At 41.1% G+C, this 22,779-nt stretch overlaps 1 long non-coding RNA gene across 1 annotated transcript; it reads left to right on the forward strand.

Moving 5' to 3' along the window:
- The first annotated feature begins 11,736 nt into the window (after positions 1 to 11,736).
- Positions 11,737 to 13,866, forward strand: LOC139783809 (uncharacterized). Its single transcript, XR_011721387.1, has 3 exons — positions 11,737 to 12,174; positions 12,668 to 12,759; positions 12,891 to 13,866. It is a non-coding gene; the product is annotated as an uncharacterized lncRNA (long non-coding RNA).
- Positions 13,867 to 22,779: the final 8,913 nt, after the last annotated feature.

The raw sequence follows: 22,779 nt of genomic DNA on the forward strand, positions 1-22,779 counted from the left end.
CTTAGAAAGTACTTATAGACCAGTGCCATTAGGCGTTAAAGAGATCAAAAACGGAAAAAATTAGTAACAGGACGACTCTGGGTGGAAATGGTAGATAATTTTGCACTGAATGCGGGGGGAAAAAATGCAATTCGATCAGATGTATTTTAGGGTGTTCTGGGGTGACTTTTAGGGGTGGCAAGCGGTTTTTTGTGATTTCCGTCAAAAGTTGACCGCGGATAAAAAAGTGTTCTGATAAAAAGTTGTAGATATTAAAAAGATCTAAAACTTTTGTATATATCATTTTTCACATAACCTCAACATTTTCTAGAAAAATGTAAAAAACTGTGTTTTTCGTTTTTATTTATTTTCTCGAACAAAAACAATTTTTTTTTAACCAAATTTGGTGGAAACTTACCTTTTTATGTCCCAAATAAGCTGTAATTTTTTGAAAAAAAAAAAATTATTTTTCGAGCTTTTATTGACGTAAAACCGAAATATTACCCCTAACTTCAATCGAAAAATCTCGTGTTAAAATTTTAGATTTTCGATTTTTTCAGGGGTGGATTTTATTCGTTGAAATGTCTATTTTCAGATGGTGAACAAAAAAATTGACCTCACTTTGAAAAAAATTGCCAGAAATTGCGAAAAACTGAAAAACCGTTTTTTCAAAAAACAATATTTTCATGTATTGCTTGAAATATGCTATTATTTATTAAAATTTTTAGTTGAAATGTATAAAAATGGTATAATTTAATGTATAAATGAAGTAATTGCAAATTGTTGAAGAATGGGATGCATAAAAAATGCCAAAATAATTTTTAAATCCATTGAATTAAAGTAAATTTCATTGTTTTAAACAAACTTAATTTTTATTCAGATGCAGTAAAATGTATATATGTAATTTATAGTAAGTTAATTCCGTCGGAATCATAATAGCGTGGTTGTTAGGCTGCTGCGGTCCCATGAACCGGATTTCGATCCGGACGAACGTCTCCGGATTGATGCTGATTGGTCGTGACGTCATCCGACTTTCGGGCAAAACTTCTCCGGAGACGTTCGTCCGGTTCATGGGACCGCGGCCTTAAGGTGAGTTTTCATGAGCAGTGAGCAGCAGCAGCATTTTAGTAATTAACTAAAATCGGTGACGTATTTCTGGTGCATTTCAAAGAATGCAAAAAAACGCAAAGAATGCAATAAAAAACGGTTTTTCAGTTTTTCGCAATTTCTGGCAATTTTTTTCAAAGTGAGGTCAATTTTTTTGTTCACCATCTGAAAATAGACATTTCAACGAATAAAATCCACCCCTGAAAAAATCGAAAATCTAAAATTTTAACACGAGATTTTTCGATTGAAGTTAGGGGTAATATTTCGGTTTTACGTCAATAAAAGCTCGAAAAATAATTATTTTTTTTTTCAAAAAATTACAGCTTATTTGGGACATAAAAAGGTAAGTTTCCACCAAATTTGGTTAAAAAAAAATTGTTTTTGTTCGAGAAAATAAATAAAAACGAAAAACACAGTTTTTTACATTTTTCTAGAAAATGTTGAGGTTATGTGAAAAATGATATATACAAAAGTTTTAGATCTTTTTAATATCTACAACTTTTTATCAGAACACTTTTTTATCCGCGGTCAACTTTTGACGGAAATCACAAAAAACCGCTTGCCACCCCTAAAAGTCACCCCAGAACACCCTAAAATACATCTGATCGAATTGCATTTTTTCCCCCCGCATTCAGTGCAAAATTATCTACCATTTCCACCCAGAGTCGTCCTGTTACTAATTTTGTCGTCAAAAAATATTAATGGCACTGGTCTATTATATTTAGTGTATGGTAATTCTTTACAATAGGGCCCTTTCCGAATTTTGATATTTCCGATCGAGAATGTGAGATCGAGTCGTATATTTCGACAGTTTCGGCAATCTTCGACCACCGAAAGAACTGGTGCAATATTTCGGACCGAGCGTGACGAAGATTGAGTACAATAGCACGTCTTATCAGCGATACGATCAGAGCATCTGTGGACAATTGTGCTTGCAATTTCTCCGTACGATCGATGACGATCGACGCTAATTTAAAACCTGACGACGCGCCGTGTGGAGACTCAGTGTTCGTCGAACAGCTTCCGTCGACATGTCTATAACGTTCACGCTGACCGGGAAGAGCAGCATCCTCGCGGAGCACTATTTTCCCGCCGTGGATCTGAGCGACGGTGACTACGAGCCTTATCACACGATTCCGAACGTGAATTCCTCGAATAATAAATTTTATTTTGACGAGAATGACACGGAAATTACGATTCCCGAGGGATCGTACGAGATACGGGCCATACACGAGTTTTTGAAACGTGAAATTTCACAGAAACGTCCGCGACGCGTAGTTCGTTCCAGTGATCTCGACGATCGTACGTCGGTCGCGAATATCGCGCGAGCGGAGACCGTTCGCTCGAACGGCTACGAAGACGAGGCCGCGGAATACCCGATAGTGCTCCACGCAAATTACAATACGATGAAGAGCGAGATCAAGTGCGCTTTCAGAGTGAACTTTAACAAACCGATAACTTCGGATCGCTGCTGGGATTCTCGTCGACGCGTATATTGCAGCCGGGACAGTGGCACGAATCGGACGCACCGATTAATATTATCAACGTAAACATTATCCGCGTGGAGTGTAACGTGACCGCGGGTGCGTACAACAACGGCAAACGCGTTCATACGATACACGAGTTTTCATCAAGCGTACCACCGGGATATAAGATATCGGAAACGCCAGCGCAGATCATTTACCTGCCGATCATCGCGCGGAGCGTTACGAATCTAACGATACGCGTCGCTGATCAAGACGGACGATTGCTCGATTTTCGCGGAGAAGAGATCACCGTCAGATTGCACGTACGACGGCGAGAGCGATAACGTGGCAGCCGTGTGCGTGAGTGTACGCGCGACATATGAGATGCTAGTGTTGAACGATTCGGAGCACGCGACAGATAACAGTAATATCTTTACAGCTGCGCCGATCGACGATATCATCAAGTCGACATTCGGCGGCGTTAAACAAGAGACGAGAAAGAAGCTCAACGCGTCGAACGTTAAGTTTTTACAATCTCTAGGATTCGCGGTGCGATACATCTGAACGATGACTGAAATTCTCAACATCGGAGGCGAGCCGGTCTTTGACGATCGCATCGTCAAGATCGAGACTCACACGTACAACCCGTACGCCAACACAACGTTTGACTATAGCGACGAGATACGAATACCCATACAACAGCAGGATCTGTATACGTTGCCGTGCGAAAGTTTTCTCTACGGCTGCGTTTCGCTATTTACTCGCAGTACTGGCAGCACTGTAAATCCGTTCCAATATACGCGGCAGTAAGCTGTCAAAGCGTTTTCGTGTTCATGTAACGTCATAGATTTTGTCGTCACTTCCTACTTTCATTACTGCGGCTCGCGAAGTGAGGCATTCGCAGTAAGAACATGGCGGCTATGGCGGCACCTTTGGAAGAATTGGTCCTTGTGGACCTGAAAGGCAACAACGAGAAATATAGAGTAATCGTTAGTCACGAACAGTGATCGGCAAACATTCTGTTTTTAGTAGAGGAAAGTCCCCTATTATGAGACAGGATCCTAATATGAGATATGTTAAGCTAAAAGGCTCTATATAGGCCCCATCTGTTGATCCCACCATGAAAAAACCCCGCCATCTCATATTAGGATCCCTATCTCATAATAGGGGACTTTCCTCTAATAATATCGGCGGTTATTTTTAATTAATCAAAAATAAAAAATTTGAATGTTTTTAATTTTAATTAACAAAAAATTGGTAATTAATAAAATACTAAGCTCTAAATTTAAAATAATTATTAATTGATTGAAAATATAATACTCTGTCTGAAAAATTAATAAATAATCAGAAATATATTGCTCATAATTTAAAAATTGGCCAATATATATGTGGCAACCTCCGTCAGCCACCAAGCCTTCAGGGTAACCTTCGTACCTCCGCTCTGACGACACGTGGATTTTATGACAGCAAGCAGGTTATTATTTACGATGAACGCGGGGCACATTCAAGTTGTCAAATACGGAGAGATTCAAGTCATCGAAAAGCAAGAATTTCAGATTGCTTCCCGGGTGACAGATTGCGAGTTTCACAGAACGCAAGTTACCTAGCAACACTCGTTGTTGATTCTCGCCGCCGAATTCTTCGGGTATAAGAGGAAAGGAGAGCACGACGCAGAGAGAATTCGGAGTATTTCGAGCAGTCGGCCAGAACGGTTGAGCTAGCCTCACCACGCCACTCTCAAAGAACACCCAGGACCCTTCCCGGCTCGCCGGAGAAGAGGTAATAGCGCGTTCAACGGTCCGCCGAAGAACTCAGCCGCTATCCTTGCAGCATTACGCTGCAAGACGAAAGGTCGACAGCCTCACCAACGGCGCTCAGTCGCCTTCAGGTATCAAGCGATCAGTTCAGGATCTCTTCCCGAATCCTCCGAGGAAGATCATCGTGATCGATCCACCCTCTGGTGCAAGCCACCGAGAGGACAGCTCACGTAGCTCCAAGGCGAGATCGCTTCCAGCTCTTGATTGTTCTTTAACCTCCGGTGCCCAGACACCGACGTCAAAAGGTAACGAGACCTTAAGCGCTGAGTCGCTAAACGGCGCAAGTCGCCCAATCAAACATTCGCCAATTCTTGGCGCCAGCAGGCCAATTCAATTGGTCTCTCCCAAAATTAATAAACCCTTCTTTCCAGCGTCCTCAACTCCAAAATCAGAGGCAAGGGCGCTTACAAAGAAGTACAAGGTTCCACGTCTTCCGCCTTCATCACCAGAAACCTCATCGTCCAAGTCCGAGACGGAAAAGCTCGTGGAAGAGTTTCAGGTTCCTCGCCTGCTCTCTCCTCTTCCAATCTCTCCGCAAAGAAACTTTAAGAAATCCATCGACAGAGCCACTCAGACCGAGGATCTTAAAGGACCAGTGGTGACACTTCAAAGTACAGCGACGCAAACGAAGTCACGAGGGAGAAGACGTGGAAGAAACATTCAAATTAATAATAAAAACAAAGAGAATTTTGTCATAAATGTTCGCATTGTGGTAGACGTTGAAAAGCATTAAAATGTTAAAATAAATAAATGAGTTAATTTTCTTAGCGATTCACATAGAGAATAGGAAAGCTAGAATAACCTGCGAATCGTAAAAATAGGTTAATTTCCTAAATATAAAATAAATTGTCAATTTTTAAAAAAATTACTCATTTAGAAAAAAATATTTATAATTTTGGTAAATATGCATTTTAGGGAAGGCACCTCCGATGACCTTGACCTTGACATGTTGTCAAGGTCACCCTCCTGAGTGACCTTCAGAAAGTTTTAGCCGGCGCTCGTTTTTTATTAAAAAGTTATAAATAAAAAAAGTTTGAAAAATGTAGCAGTTATTTTGAGTACTAATAGACATAAATGACTGATATTTATGTGGAAATAGTACATGTATGAACGAAGGAAAATTATTTAAAGCAGTGAATTGTTGGTATATTGAAAGAAAAGTTATTTAAAGCAGAGAATAGTTGGTATATTGAAAAGTATGGTAATTATGCATTTTAGGGGAGGCACCTCCGATGACATTGACCTTGACATATGTTGTCAAGGTCAATTTTCTACACGACATTTTAACTTTTACCTTGAAAGAAGCATACACAAACTAAAGAAAGCGCAATGTCAAAGATAGGTTTCGTTATTTAAATTACGAAGTAAGTCTTTTAATTTTTGATAACTATAGTATATTAAATATATGTATATTTATTAAATGTCTTTCATAAATTTGTAGGAATTTGGACAAGATCGACGTAGTCGTGTTTATAGTTACCACGTTTATTTCAAAGAAATGTTAGATTTAAATTTCGAACCACGTAAAAATTAATAATATGGATTAAAAAGAGAATAATAAAAGGTAATAATGTATTTACATACTGTTATTTCAATTAAATGATTAAAGCAAAGAACAGTTTATGCTTTTGATTAAAGCAGGGAATACTTTATATTTATGCCATGCTTTCTAACATATACAATTGTATATATACTTTTCAATATACCAACTATTCTCTGCTTTAAATAACTTTTCTTTCAATATACCAACAATTCACTGCTTTAAATAATTTTCCTTTGTTTATACATGTACACTCACCGGCAGGAATGCCTGGACATTTCGATATCTTGAGATATCGAACATTGTCAGTCAGGCGTATCGTGTCTAAATATTTGTGCTCTATGACTGTTGATTATTCAAGAACCAGACTGAGAACCAGCAACGCAGTTACAGAAATTGAGGTTAAAAGGTAAGAGGTTACAAACCATATATTTCTTTTTATCACGACATGATATCCTGTGGTCTACAGTTACTCGAATTCTGGCGCATTAAAATAAATAATATAGAGATATTAATATAGAGATTATTTAAATATATTTCAAAATACATTCTAGAAACTGTAGACGATTGGATATTAAGTTAATGATAACTTATTCAATATAAGAAACTTGTTGTAATGTTACATCAGCTCATTTATGTGACGAACACTGGCCATGCAGTCTCTACTTTGGCTTCGAAGTTGGCTTTCATGTGCAGCCCAAGAATTTGTGGCTTGTCTTTTTAATGATTAATTAACTAAGAATTTAATTAATTACTAAAAAAAGCAATTAAATGTATAAGTTATATATTTAAATTATATATTTACTAAATAAAATGTATTTATTTAATATAATGTATTTATTTATAACAGTTAAGTAACAATTAAAGAATTAAGTCTTGTATTTATTAACACAATCAATTCACATAAACATTTAAACATAATTGTAGTATATTATTTATTATATGTTACATATATAAATATATATTTATTTACTGCATTTCTGAAACAAAAAGAGAAAATCAAAATTAAAAAATATTATCTATTTGCACTTCTTTTATATAAATTTTTGTCGATATTCCACATACCAATAAGGTATCCAAAATCCGTTACTTTCTAGCACCAATTGCAGCCGCCTTTGCATAGAATTAACTAAATTCCGTGTAAAGTTTGGCTCTAATGATAGCTCATTCCAGACATTATGGACATGAATCCTTAATGCTTCCTTTGTTCGTAGTTGACCAGCTATCCACGAGGTCTTCATCTTGGCCCAAACGTTTTCAATAACATTTAGATCTGGCGATTTTGCTGGCCATGGAATTCTTTCGAAATCTGGATTTACATCAAACCAAGCCTGAACAAGTCTTGATGAGTGGACACCACTATTATCTTGCACAATTTTTATGGTCGGAAACTCTTCTTCCGGAAATATTTGTCTCGCGCTAGGTTTTAAAACTTTTTCTAAAATCTCAACGTATTCTTCAGCATCCATTCTCGGAGAAATTTCTTGAAGACGCAATAATCCCCTGGAAGACATACATCCCCAGAATCCTATTACAATTCTTCCACTCTGTGCTAAGGGAAGGACGTAATTAGGATTTAAACGTTGACCGTCAGGTCTCTAGACTTGATATCTTCCGTCTTCTGCGGATGAGAAAGTTTTCTCATCCATCCAAATTACTGCATCCCATACTTCCTGCGGCGTATTTAAATATCGTCTTGCAAATTCCATTCTTCTATTTCTATGCACCAGTTTCAATTCAATTTTTCTTGCGGCTGGTCGTGACCTAATAGTTGCCGCATTTAATCGGCGTCTCATAGATCTTTCCGAAATATCAAAATTTTCATTATTTGGCATTGCCTCAACGGAATCAAAAGAATTTGCGATCACTCCCATAATAATATCCTCGTCTTGTTCGGGCGTACTTTTTCTTGGACCTGTATTATACTTCCTGTGATCTTCGAGAGCAGCTAAACCTCCTTCATTAAATTTATTAATCCATAAGCTCACAGTTTTTCGGTTGCAGCCGACAATTTGAGAGATATCTTGCTTGCTAAGTCCTACTTGATACAGTGCAATTATTTGTCCTCTATCTGCTTGGCTTAAGTTTGCGTAAATACTTATTCTCTCCATTATAAAAATGTTCTTCTTCTTTCTAAGGTTAGTTACCATAAAATAAGTTACCATAACAACTAAACTAGGAAGTCATAAGTCAGAAATGCAGTAAATAAATATATATTACAATATATAACATATAATAAATAATATACTACAATTATGTTTAAATGTTTATAATGTTTATGTGAATTGATTGTGTTAATAAATACAAGACTTAATTCTTTAATTGTTACTTAACTGTTATAAATAAATACATTATATTAAATAAATACATTTTATTTAGTAAATATATAATTTAAATATATAACTTATACATTTAATTGCTTTTTTTAGTAATTAATTAAATTCTTAGTTAATTAATCATTAAAAAGACAAGCCACAAATTCTTGGGCTGCACATGAAAGCCAACTTCGAAGCCAAAGTAGAGACTGCATGGCCAGTGTTCGTCACATAAATGAGCTGATGTAACATTACAACAAGTTTCTTATATTGAATAATTAATCATTAACTTAATATCCAATCGTCTACAGTTTCTGGAATGTATTTTGAAATATATTTCAAATATATTTAAATAATCTCTATATTAATATCTCTATATTATTTATTTTAATGCGCCAGAATTCGAGTAACTGTAGACCACTGGATATCATGTCGTGATAAAAAGAAGTACATGGTTTTGTAACCTCTTACCTTTTAACCTCAATTTCTGTAACTGCGTTGCTGGTTCTCAGTCTGGTTCTTGAATAATCAACAGTCATAGAGCACGAATATTTAGACACGATACGCCTGACTGACAATGTTCGATATCTCAAGATATCGAAATGTCCAGGCATTCCTGCCGGTGAGTGTACTATTTCCACATAAATATCAGTCATTTATGTCTATTAGTACTCAAAATAACTGCTACATTTTTCAAACTTTTTTGTTTATAATTTTTTAATAAAAAACGAGCGCCGGCTAAAACTTTCTGAAGGTCACTCAGGAGGGTGACCTTGACAACATATGTCAAGGTCAAGGTCATCGGAGGTGCCTCCCCTAAAATGCATAATTACCGAAAATATTTAATAATTTTCTTATAAAGAAAATTTTATAGTAATGTATATGTATATATACTTATATATGTTTGCTCAGAGGTATGTTCCGGATAGAGTCCCTATATAAGAGTCTGGCCACTGACAAGGGGAGGACCAGGTAGTGCCCTCACCGATTTAAATAAATTTTTAATATGTTGTAGGGTTAACCCCCCTCTAATTACTGGTAAAGTGGCACGATGCAATACTCGAGCATTCGCAAGATATTTGCATCGAAAGTTTTCGTGCACCTTACCTACCGAGCACGCAAACGAGTTTCACAAGTAGTTCGTGTGGCACAGTGGATAAGGTGACGCGTTAGAACGCTGCAGATTACGCGTTCGAGTCTCGCTTTTTCCAAATTTTTTTTTCATTTTTCAATTTTTAAAAAATATACATTTGACAATAAGTAAAGTAAAAAATTATTATTGGTCGTCTGTCACATCAATAAATGATTTTCGTATTACATCCGAAAAAATCACATTTTTATTGTTTATTATTTCTAAATAGTAGAACAAATATGTCTATGCTAATGTAATTTTTGTATAATATTATTATATTTTTAATAATTTAAATTTAGTTACAAATAATTATATGCTTTATCTCTAATATACACAAAAGATACTTTAATATATCAATATTGATGAATGTTTTTATTAATTAATAAATTAATAAATTATTAAAAAATATTTAGGAACATATCTTTCAACTTTTACAGGAATTATAGCATTCATTAATAAAAAAAATACAAATTGTTTTTAAATATTTTACTTACTTATAATTATTTTGCAAATTTCTAATTTGGAAAATATTTGTTTTTTTTTTGCACCGTACCAACTGTACTTCCTCGCCAGGTCATTAGAAACCATTAGTTTCATCAGTCGCAAACATGATGTTTTCATGTTTGCACATAATACAAATGCCAGTTGTGTCGTCTGAAATATTTGTAAATATTTGAAACAATAAAAAAAGGTATAAAGTATAGAATGTATGGAAATAAACACAAGTGTAATAGGTCAGTCGTATTAGACAAATTTAGGGGGTTAACCTTCTAATGAATCTTCCCAGATTGCAACCACCAAGAATCGCTTTGATTTAAGGTACTATAAATAGGATTAATTTTGCTTTGAAAAATTAACGGGGAATAAAAAGTTATTAACAATGCAAAGCAAAATAAATCCCACTTATAGCACCTCAAATCAAAGCGATTGATGGTGGTTGCAACCTTAGAAGATTAATTGGAAGGTTCGATGTCTAATATGACTGGCCTATAATATGTATTAAGAGGTGAAAGTCTATAACATTTTAAATCCAAAAACACGTAAATGTATGGATGGTGAAATAAAAAAAAACAAGTAGAAACTTGCACATTGCTTTTTCATATTTTTAAGTGTGCAAGTAGAAACCTGCACATTGCTTACTTATAGTTTTTAAGTGTGCAAGTAGAAACCTTCGCTCACAAAGCTTCTCTATGAGGAAGCTTGTATTTTATTCGATGCATAATTATTTGTATTTATTTGTTTTGGTTTCCTCATAGAGGAAGCTTTGTGAGCGAAGGTTTCTACTTGCACACTTAAAAACTATAAGTAAGCAATGTGCAGGTTTCTACTTGCACACTTAAAAATATGAAAAAGCAATGTGCAAGTTTCTACTTGCACACTTAAAAATACTTGCACACTTAAAAACAGGTTTCTACTTGCACACTTAAAAACTAAAAGGAACCAATGTGCAAGTTTCTACTTGCTCACTTAAACAAGTTTCTACTTGCACACTTAAAAACTATGAGAAAGCAATGTACAAGTTTCCACTTGCACACTTCAAAACTATGAGAAAGCAATGTACAAGTTCCTACTTGCACATTTAAAAACTATGAGGAAGCAATGTACAAGTTCCTACTTGCACATTTAAAAACTATGAGGAAGCAATGTGCGAGTTTCCACTTGCACACTTAAAAACTATGAGGAAGCAATGTGCAAGTTTCCACTTGCACATTTAAAAACTATGAGGAAGCAATGTGCCAGTTTCCACTTGCACACTTAAAAATTATGAGGAAGCAATGTGCAAGTTTCTACTTGCACACTTTTTTTTTTACAGATAGAGTATCATTAAAGATAGATTGGTGTTGAATTTGGCAATAATCGGTGAATGGATTTTGTTAATTATGGTTTTATAAAAAACCAGTATTTTTCTGAAAATTTAATTTCTACAAACTCTTAATTAAATTATAATTCTTTAAAATATTGCTGTTTGTATGTTTTTAAACAATATTTAAACAATATTCAAACAATATTTAAACAATATTTAAACAATATTTAAACAATATTAAAATTATATAATTAGTTTTACGGAGTGGGTACTAAGACTGCCCACTCCAACCCTCCTCCTTTCTCAGGCCGGGCTTGGGACCGCGGGTGTTGATCGCGGGCTTTCATCGTTTCCTTACTTACTCGGTTAGGCGGAGCGCGTGCCCCGAAGGCTTCGTGCCCCGGCGGTCACGGTGTTCTAGAGCCAAGCGTGTCAGAGTGGCGTGAGGCCTCGCGGCCGATCGCCGTTAATACTCCCGCGTGATCCGATTCGAGGACACTGCCAGGCGGGGAGTTTGACTGGGGCGGTACATCTGTCAAAGAATAACTGTCAAAGAAAGGAGGAAACGAGTCCTCCTGCACTGAACAACCGTTCAACATGAGCTGAAGATGGTATCGAGGTATTATATTGTATAAAAGCACGTTTGAGTGCCTGAGGGAAATCTTTTTCCGTCGCAAATGTATCAGTCGATATGTTGAATGATATGATCAATTATAATCACGTTTTCGTTTCGGTTTTGGTCCAGCGTGTTATTAAATATAGCGTTTGTTGTAAAGAGGTGGAAGCCAGTGGCCAGATCGACTATACTGCGTTTAGTGCGTTCACGGAGATAAGTAATAGTGCTGCGACTAGCGTATACGAAATGGGGCATTCTGAGCTTTGTGATTGGTCAATTCTTCTAGAAGCATACAACCAATCACACTACACGGAATATGGCCCCCCATATAGGAGTTGCCAGATGTTACAATGAAACCAACGCTTGGCCAATGCTACGGCAGTCAATTGTCGGCCAAGGTTCTATCAGCCAGTGCTGGGCCATCACTGGCAAATAACTGGCTGCCTACTTATATAGAATAATCCGGCATTACAACGAAGACCAACACTTGGCCGATGGTTGGCAGCCGTACGTCGCCCAACATTCTGTCAGACAGTACTGGGCCATCACTGGCAAATAACTGGCTGCCTACCTATATAGAATAATCCGGCATTACAACAAAGACCAACACTTGGCCGATGGTTGGCAGCCGTACGTCGCCCAACATTCTGTCAGACAGTACTGGGCCATCACTGGCAAATAACTGACTGCCTACCTATATAGAATAATCCGGGATTACAACAAAGACCAACACTTGGCCGATGGTTGGCAGCCGTACGTCGCCCAACATTCTGTCAGACAGTACTGGGCCATCACTGGCAAATAACTGACTGCCTACCTATATAGAATAATCTGGCATTACAATGAAGACCAACGCTTGGCCGATGCTACGGCAGTCAATTGCCGGCCAAGGTTCTATCAGCCACCCGTGTAAAAATTTGTTAGGGATGGCCTTACATAACATAAGGCGCCGATCATTAGTTATTAGGGATGCCATAAGAAAGGTTTCCTTATTTTTGTCTAGTAAGACCCTTGTAAAGATTTGATAAGGATATTTCAACTTCATAAATACTTATTTATTAGGGCTAACCGAATGAGGTCCCGATCATTATTTATTAAGGATGCCATAAGAAAGGTTTTTCTTATTTTTGTGTAATGAGGCCCTTGTAAGGATTTGATAAGGATGTTTTAACTTTATAAATATATTTACGAACACAAAATTTCGTAATAAGCCGGCACTGGTTTCTGACATTCACCCGACATTAAGAAATATTATATCATATATCCAATTCAAAATTTTATTACTCTTTTTAAACTGAATTTGTTTCTTAAGATAATTTTTGAAAAATTATATATTTGCGCTGGTTATGACATATGTAGATTGTATATAACACTTACATCAAATTAAGAAGTAGTCTACCATGTAAGGCAGTTGGCTCACGATCCAGAGGTCCCGAGGTCCCGAGTTCGAATTCCACCAAGGTAAGTGTGTTTTTCAAATACGAGAAAATATTTATAATCATAGACTGCATCTTAAGAAACAAATTTAGTTAAAAAATAGTAATACAATTTCAAAATAAATAATTTTTTTATGTCGGGTGAATATCGGAAATCAGTGTCGGCTCGATACTGGCTCGATACTGGCACGTAGCATTGTATCAGAAATCTGGCACCTGGCAACCAGTATTGGCGCAGTACTAAACCGATCATAAATCCTGTACTGGGGCAGTACCAGTAGACAACGGCTGGGCCAGTACTGTCTGCCAGTATTGGGCCCAAGTTATCATCCGGTACTGGCGCCAGTACCGCGCCAGTAGTGTTGCCAGTACTACGCCAGTACCCGAACTGCAACAACCAGTACTGGCGCAGTATTGGGCCGTTTCGTATGTAAACAAATTCACAGTTGAGTTCGAGAATCAAGGTCCTATACTATAAATGTAGAGTTGTAGGCAGGCATCTCGCGACGCCTTTATTTATGGCATGGTTTACTTCAAGAAAGTTAAATTAAAAGTTAATAGTTACCGATAAAATGTAACTAAATTAAGTTAAAAGTTAAAAGTCTAAAATGTAACTAAGTTAAGTTAAAAATATTTAACTTTTTAACTTTTTAACTTAACTTTTATCTTTTTAACTAGACACTACCCAACCTTGATATAATCTAATGATTATATCACAAGAAAATACGATGATCTCCGTTATCTCAAAATTTACAAAAGTTATAGCAAACACGAACATTTCTAAAAAAATTCAAAAAAATTTTTTTTTTAAAGAACCTCTTTACCAATCATCGCCAAATTCAATACCAACCTTCTTTGAACGATACTCTATCGATTAAAAAAAAACAGCTCGATATCTCAATATTTGCGGAAGTTAGAGCAACCACGGACATTTTTAAAATTATGTTATTAAAAAAAAATGGCAATTTTACCATTTAATAGAGTAAAGTTTTAGCTTTAAGAATCTGTTTTTAGAATTGCTGTACGAGGATTTTTTTGGAATTATAAGCAATCAAAGTCAAAATGTTTATTTCTTCTTCAATCCGCGTTAACTTAATTTAAAAAAAAATTTTTTTCAAGGAAAGCTTCAAGCTTTTACGTTAGGAAATCGAAAATTATTGCATTTTTTTTGTGCACGTAACAGGCCCACAAATAAGTGAGAGAAAGATTTTTTATTTTGTCAAACTCAGAGTTTTTTATGTATAAAAATTATCAAACTCACAGAAACTAGAAAATAATAGTAACCTTTCGAAAATAGAGATTTTAATTTTTAAAATCATTTTTTAAATTTAAATTTTGTTTCATTTTGTTTAATTCCTTCGCATAAACGGAATTTTGTCGAAACTTACGATAATTTACTCCGCGTAAACAAATGAATTATTTTTAGTTACCAGAAATAACACTCGCATAAACGTAGTATATAAACTTATATGAAATATATAAAACATAGATACTATTAGTTAATTGTTTGAAAGATATCTGGTCATTTTGTCATTTATCAGAAAATTCAAGTTTTGTAGTAGATTCTTTAATATAATGTTATAATCGTTCTTATTTATATGGTCAAATGTATAAAAATCTTTATTTTGACATTTCAGTTGTTCTCATATCTAGCTAGAATTATAATAAGAACATAATCCTATATATAATACATACCTTAAGGCACACAAACACGGTTAATCACAAACACACGGTTAAAAGCCACAACAATAAATCGTATTAAAAACATAAATATTTAATATTTTTTATAAATCTGAAAGTTAGAAGGCAGAGTAGATTAGATTAGAAAGATACTTTATTACCCCAAGGGGTCCAAAAGGGCGTTTTGTAGGGACGTACCCAACCCTGTACATGACTCCATACATTGCAGGCCCTGCCATGCCATAGGCTCATTGGCGTTTTTCAGGGACGTACCCAACCCTTTACAAAATATCAAACAAAAGTATCAAAAAACAAAATCAGAATCAAAATCAAAATCACAATCTCAGTCTTACTCAAAATCAAAATCACAAACTCAGTCTTGCTCAAAATCAAAATCACACATAACAGAAAACCTATATACTCAATCTATATAATCAATCCATATAACGTTCGCACACCAGAGATAGAAACCATCGAAAACGACCAAATCGTCCTCCCGGTTCAGGCTGAGGCTCAATCACCATTTTCGCCTTTTTTCTCGCCGTTTCTTTCCGCATCCAGTTCCGCCACTCCTCCGCGTCCCCGCACATCCCGTAGGCAATGGTGTGCAGCAGCTGCGGCAGAGTACGCAGTTTCCGCGCGCCTCGACCACCCCTGTCGTCACCGTCCTGTCCCGGGGGCCTTAGTCGCCTCTCCTTCGGCTTGTTACCTGCCCCCTCAGTGTCGCGTGACACCCGCACCGGGGTCGCCGTCGCCTCCGCCGTGGCTCGCATCTGCCGCCCGTTCGAGACGCTCGGCTGTACGGTTCGGCACTTTCGGGTCGACGCTCAGTGGTGGATGCATCTCATCGGTCTAGCGGGGTAATCCGACTACTGCTGCTGGTTAGTCGCCTCTCGCCGCCTCTCGAACCATTGCCATCCGCTCCAGTTGTATTCCCCCTTGGTCTCTTCCTCTGGCGTTTACCACTTTTCCTTCTTAGTCGGCCTTTGTTTTTCTTATCTCCTCTGTATCCATCGGTGCGCTCTCCTCCGCCTCCATCAATAAGCTCTCCTCTAGCTTGCTTGATATCTCCTCCTCCTCAGAGTCTTTTGGTCTCTCGCCATCTTCTTCTCTCCTTTCCTTTCTTTTTTTCTTCTCCTCCCCTTCTCTGATTCTCCTCTCAAGCGTTTTGTCCTCGTCCATCTTGACCTTCAGTCTGCTACCTGCCCTCCTCCTCGCGTCTAGTGCCCTCCATTTTTCCTCCTCACTTCCCAACCTCACCAGCATCGTCATCCATTCTCCTCTCAGGCCTATATTACGCTTACTTCCCTTACTTCTACTTTTATCCCCAGGTCCTCCGAGAGCATACGTCTCACCTTCTCCCAGTTTGTTCCTTTACCTAGCCATCTGCTCTTCTCTATCCTTATTATAATATTCTTCCTCCTTCTCTCGTTTTCATCCTTCTCATCGTCGTGCGGCCACCATTTCCTTTCTTCTATACTGCCCCTGCTCTCTGTGCTAACGTCCCTTTTCCTTTTCCCCGCACCCTGCTCAAGTCTTCGTATTCTTCTTCTCAGTCTCTCTATCTCCTCTCTCTGATCTCTTATTTCCTCCTTCAGTCCTCTCAGACTCTCGATCTCCTCTCTCTGATCCCTTATTTCCTCCTTCATCCCTCTCAGTATTTCCTTTGTTTGGTCTCTTACCAGTTTCTCCATCGTCTCCTTCTCCATAGTCACCTTCGCTCTAAACTCCATGCCTTCCCTTGTCTTGTGCTTTCCTTCTCTCTGACCTTATCTGTAAAGAAGAACTTATCTTAACCTTCTACTACATAACCTCATTTTCATTCCCCCTCCCTCCACCTTGCCTCATCTCCTCAACCGCTTTCATCCATTCCTCTCCCTCTCCCCCTTCACCCATTATCCTCCCTACCACCTCTTGCCAACTTTCTCCCTTCCAAACCTCCCATTTAGTACACTCTTCCCAGACGTGTTCCCACGTCTCCTCCTTCAATTCACATATCCTGCACTTTCTGTCCTCCTCCTCTCCCCAATATAGTCTCTCCCTGACCTCGTTACCTAGTCTAAACCTTGCAACTCTGCTCCATCTTGCCTCCTCCCAACCCTTCTTTAAATAATCCGGAATTCCATCCTTCCTTATGAGCTTATACCACCTGTTGTATCTTGATTCCCTAATTTTTTCCATTCCTTCTTGTCTTTGCTTCGATTTCTCCTTTTGTTCTATTGCCTCCTCCGTCAGTTCCTCCTCCTTTCCAGTCTCCACGCCGATTTCTTCCAGATAATTCTTTCTCTCCAGTTCCCACTTACCTATTATCCTTCCCTTCCTCCATCTCTCTTTCATCTCTTCCAAACACTTCCTCGCTATTTCTCCGCCTTTGCCCTCTTCCAGTTTCCTTTCAAATCTCCATGCTCTCTTACTTGCTCTGGCTCTCATTTTCTCCCTTTCTATCTCGTCTCTAACCATATATCCTGGTGTTCTCCAATTCAGTCCAAAAATCCATCTGAGATATCTCTCGTGTATTCCTTCTACCTCCCTCCTTTCCTTCCATCCCCATATTTCTGCCCCGTATCCCATCACCGTCCATATCAGGGTATCGTATAGCCAGATCCTTCTTTTCCAATCTTTTTTCCACATTCTCTTTCCTATCCCCCACACCTCTCTCATTACCCTTGCAGCCTTCCTTCTTCTTTCTTTGATGTGCGCCTCTTGTCCTCCGTTTTCTTTCAGTGTGTACCCTAGATATTTGAATTCTTTGACCTCCTCCAACTTCTTTCCTTTCCATCTCCAGTCAAATTTCCTCTTCCTTTCTCCTCCTTTTCTAAATCTTATTATCTTTGTTTTCTCTATACTCAGCGTCAGTCCCTTCATGTCTAAATACCCCTCTAACCTGCTTATCATCGATCTCATGTCTTGTTCCTCTTCCGCTAGCACTGCTATGTCATCTGCATACATTAGTGTGTATATCCTCTCTCCTCTTAATCTTATACCCCCCCATCCACCTTTCTTCATAAACTCCTCGATGTCTGCAATTAGTATATTAAACAATATCGGACTTAACGGGCATCCTTGTCTTAATCCCTTTGCCGTCCAGAATGCATCCCCTCTTTCTTCTCTCCTTCTCACGCTGCTTTTGGTCTCTCTTAACACCTCCTCTACCCTGTCTATCAGTCCTTGTCTCATTCCTCTCTCCTTCATTGCCTTGAGTAAGACTTCCTTATCTACTGAGTCAAAAGCTGCCTTCAAATCCACAAACATAACTGTCATCTTCCCTTTCTCTTTTCCTAACTGTCTGTTTACCAGGTAATTCAGAGCGAATATCTGATCCATCGTCCCCATTCCTTTTCTAAATCCTGCTTGGTTGCCTGGGATCAAGTTCTTTGTTTCTACCTCTTTCCTTATCCTTTCTGCTAGAACCGCCGTGTATATCTTGTACATTGAAGACATGATCGTTATCCCTCTGTAATCCTTTACCTCTCGTCCTTCTCCTTTCTTCAATATTGGTATTATCTCGCCCTCTTTCCAATGCTCCGGCCAGCCTTCCCCCCTCCACACTCGTTTACATATTTCCCATACCCATCTCACCATCTCTTCTCCTCCAAATTTCCAGACTTCGTTCGGAATCCCATCCCTGCCTATTGCCTTCTCTGTTTTCAGTTTCTTTACTACGTTCCTTATTTATTCCAGTTCTATCTCTTCCTCTTCATGCCTGTTCCCTCCTCCATCTCCTTTTACTACCCTGTTCTCCATCCCACCCATTAATTCCATGAAGTATTCCTTCCATTCCTCCATTTTTATCTCTTCGTTTGCCCTCTTTCTTCTTCTTCTTACTCTGCCTATCAGCTCCCATACCTTTCCTTCTGTTTTCGCCTCCCCTATTTCTCTTGTCATCCTGTCCTTTTCCTCTTCCTTCTTTCTTTTGCACATTTCCCTGTATTCCCTCCTCCCTCCTCTATATCTTTCCGCGTCTCCATTTCCTTTCCTCCATTTTCTTAATTCTCTCCTGACTTCTCTCTTTCTTTCCTTGCACTCTGCGTCCCACCATCCTCGCCTGCTTTCGCTCACTCCTTTTCCCTTTTCTTTTTCGTTCTCCTCTAATGCTTCTCCTATCTTCGACATTCCTTCCTCTATCTCATCCTGCAGCTCCCCATTTCCTCCTATCTTCCCTAGCCTCTCACTGAATTGCTTTCTTCCTTCTTCATTCCATATCCCTCTTCTTCTTATCCTTTCCACCTCTTTCCTTCTCTGTTTTTTCCCTGCGTTACCTCTTATCCATAACATTAACGGGTGATGATCTGAATCCACCTTTTCCCCTACTTCTAATCTTTCCACTTTTTCTCTAATGTCCTCATCTCCTAAAATGTAGTCTATGACCGTTTCCCCTTTTCCTCCTGTGTATGTATATTCTCCTTCCTCATCTCCTTTCATGCCTCCGTTCAAGATCATCCATCCTCTTTCTTCGACAAATTCTATCAGTGTCCTGCCTTCCTTATTCACCTTCTTGTCTTTCGATTTTCTCCCTCTTTCTTTCCCTCTACCCTCGTCTTCCTCCTCCCATCCTCCCTCCTCTCCCGTTCTCGCGTTAAAGTCGCCACCTATTACAGTCCTTACTCCCACTTCTCCCTCCTCCATGCACTCCTTCAGGCCTTCTAGCTTCTTATCTATATCTTTGTTTACATATATTCCTATTATTCTCCAGGTTTCTTCTCCTATTCTTATCTTAATCTCTACTTTTCCTTCTTCTTCTTCCATCCTTTTTCCCTCCTTTATCTCTTCTATCCCACTTCTTATTCCTATTAACATGCCTCCGCACGCTCTTCCTTTCTTGTTTCTCCTGCTCGCTAACTGTACTCTCCAGTTAAATTCTTTCGGTAGATTTTCTTTTATCCTCTCCCATCCTTTTCCATCCATCCACGTCTCCATCATGACAATAACATCCCACTCCCTTAACCCTTCCCAGAAATCCTTGTCTTTATTCGTTATACCCGCTACATTCCAGAAGACCATCTTCCACGTCTCCTCCCCCTCCCTGTTCTCTCTTATCCCTTCTTCTTCTTCCTTCTCCACATCTTCTCCCTCTTCTCTCCTTGTGTCTTTCTCTCCCTCCTCCATCCTACTTCCTCCTTCCTCCCTGTGTTCCTTTGTAGTGTATTGCCCTAGAAGGCAGAGTAAATACTATAATTATATTAATGACTACGTTTATTGAATTAATCTCTTTTGATATATATATATATGGGGCATTCTCCGTGAAATCAGACACCCCCCCTGTCCAAAAATTGGGGTCACCTAAAAAATTCTTTTGGGGCTCATTTTATAGCTACACATATGTAGTTTTAGTTAAGCTGTGGCCTTTTGAAAAATCAACATGGCGGACCCCAATATGGTGGCCGAAGTCTGCGGGTAACGAGGTACGACAGATGAAATCGTTACTTGGAAGTTATAGACTGTCATAGAAAAATGTGTTAATGTGTTTATTTAGTAGTTAGCATTGAATCCATTTTTTTTTTTTTTTTTGACGCGGGGAAAAATCTTCGCCTACTGGGTTCCCGGGCAAGCCCGGTATGTGGCCCAGTAGCCCCCCTCTATGAGAGGAGGGGGGAAGACCTCCCTGCCTCCGGGGAGAGGCAAGGGGAGTGCCGGATTCCTACAGGCTAAAAACCCCCGCGGGTGTCCATCTCGGCGCGTTTGCGGCAGGGGGGACCCGGGTAGCGTAATGATTCGTCCAGGACCCCCCCCCCGCGCCTTTCGCCCAGTGTGGGCGCCTATTCTGAGGCCTTGTGGCCTCGAGGCCCTGTTGGCCTGACCTTAACCTTTGTTTGTGTGACAGGTTGGAGGGACACCACCTCCCCAACCCGTCACTCTTCGTGCGGGGGCGTTTGCTGCGGACGCGTGGTTGTCCACGCCCACGCGCCCACGCCCCCGAGATCTGCCTCCCACAAGGGTGGGGGGCCTCCTCTCCTTATCCTCTGTCCGAAATCCCGCCCGGGGGCGGGAACCAGCATGGGGGAGGGGGAGGGGCGGCATCATCACCCGCGTCCACGGCGCTCCCATTCCGCTTAGAGCGAAATGGGGAACAGGCCTATAAGAGGCCTACAGCAAGACCGTGGCGCGGATTTCCAATGACCCGACCATCCCCGCTCCCCGCCGTCACCTATCCCCCGCCGCCTCTCTCTCTTCGGAGGAGGAGGAGGATGCCGCAAGAGGGTGTTGTCCGTCGCGTCGTCGCGGCGGTTGCGGCTCCTCGTTGCTGCTTCCGCTGCTGTAGCGGCTCGTCCCTTTCAGTGCTGCTGCCGCTGCTGCGGCGCGAGTATGGGGGCATGGCGTCGGCGGCGGAGGTGTTCCGTCCCGTCGCCGACCCCCATCCCCGCTGCTCCTATCCCGGCGACGACGACGACCCCGCTGCTGTTGCTGCTGCCCTTGCCGCTGTTGCTGCTGCTGCCGCTGTTGTCGTCCTCGTCCTTGTCTCGGGGGCAATGGTGGTGGCTGTCCACCGCCGCCCCCTCCCGTTCCCATCATTGTCAGGAGAAGCCACTTCTCCTCTCCTGACGCGTTCCGCCGCCTCCTTCTGCGCCATAACCCGGCCGCAGAAGGAGGTGAACGCTCGCCACTTCTCCTCTCCCCGTTCTTCGACTGCCGCCAGCAGTACAGCCGCCGGGGAGAGGTCGTCCCCCAACACCGCCCGGAGGACACGGCGCTCCTCCTCCCACGCCGGACACCACTCCAGAGTGTGCTGCGCCGTGTCCACTGCCTCCGGGCAGTGGTGGCAGCCGGTAGTGCGCTCCTTCCCTATTCGGCACAGGAACTCGCCGAAACAGCCGTGTCTAGCGAGCACCTGTGTCGAATGAAACGTGAGGCCGCGTCCCCTTCTCTCCGCCCAATCGCGGAGAATCGGCTGGACGGCCTCACGGATTCTCTTCCCGGAGACCATGCGGGGGTCCAGGAGTCTTTCGTCTCACTCCTGGAGCATGGTCTCGTGCTCCTGCAGCCTCAGTGCAGCCCTCGCCCTGGGCGTGACTTTGCCCACTCTCGCCTCGATTTCCTTGATCCTCCGGTAGACCCTCGCGTGACATCTAGCGAGGAGATCCACCGGAGGGATCCCGGCGAGGGCAGTCGCCCCGATATGCGAGACGGTCCTGTAGGCTCGCGATGCCCGTTGCGCAATGAGGCGCTGGACACCCGCGAGCCTTCCGCAGAGCGCCGGATTCTCCGCGACCCTATCTGACCATACCGGCGCTCCGTACAAGAGTACAGAGTGGACCGTCATAGCATACAGGCGACGCACGTGTCCGCCCGCGCCCCCCAAGTTCGGCAACAGCCTGGCCAGGCTGTTGGCCATAGCCTTCGCCTTGGGGACTGCGCGGTCGACGTGCGCACTGAAGCTGCTCGTGCCGCCCAACCATACCCCGAGATTTTTCATCTCGTAAGTAATAGGGACACGGACTCTCTCTACTTCCAGGCAGAGGCCCCCAGGAGGCGGTTCCCGCAGAGCCCGCCCGGCCCCGGCAGACACCATACTGTGTTCCCTGACGGGTCGGCCCGGTCTACCCGTCAGAATCCTGCGCGGCCTGCCAGGGCCGCGTTTTAGCCGGTTGTAAAACCAGCAGGCTTGGGTCTTCTGCGGAGCCACCCGGAGGCCCAGCCCCTTTATTGCGTGCACCACTATAGCGGCTGCCACGTTGGCCAACCTCTGTGCCTCCCGCCAGGTCTCCCCGCTGACCCCTAGGTACACGTCATCCGCGTACCCGGACAGCCAGCAGCCAGCGGGGAGAGGCACCCGGAGGACCAGGTCGTAGGCGATGATCCAGAGCAGGGGCCCTAGCACGGACCCCTGCGGCACCCCACAGCCCACGATCCTGATCCTCAGGACTCCCTCACCGTCCACAAACATGAGCC

Source organism: Temnothorax nylanderi, unplaced genomic scaffold, assembly GCF_030848795.1.
Source record: "Temnothorax nylanderi isolate EJ_2023f unplaced genomic scaffold, tnyl_v1.0 TNYL_tig0544_pilon, whole genome shotgun sequence".
NCBI classification, from domain to species: Eukaryota; Metazoa; Arthropoda; class Insecta; order Hymenoptera; family Formicidae; genus Temnothorax; species Temnothorax nylanderi.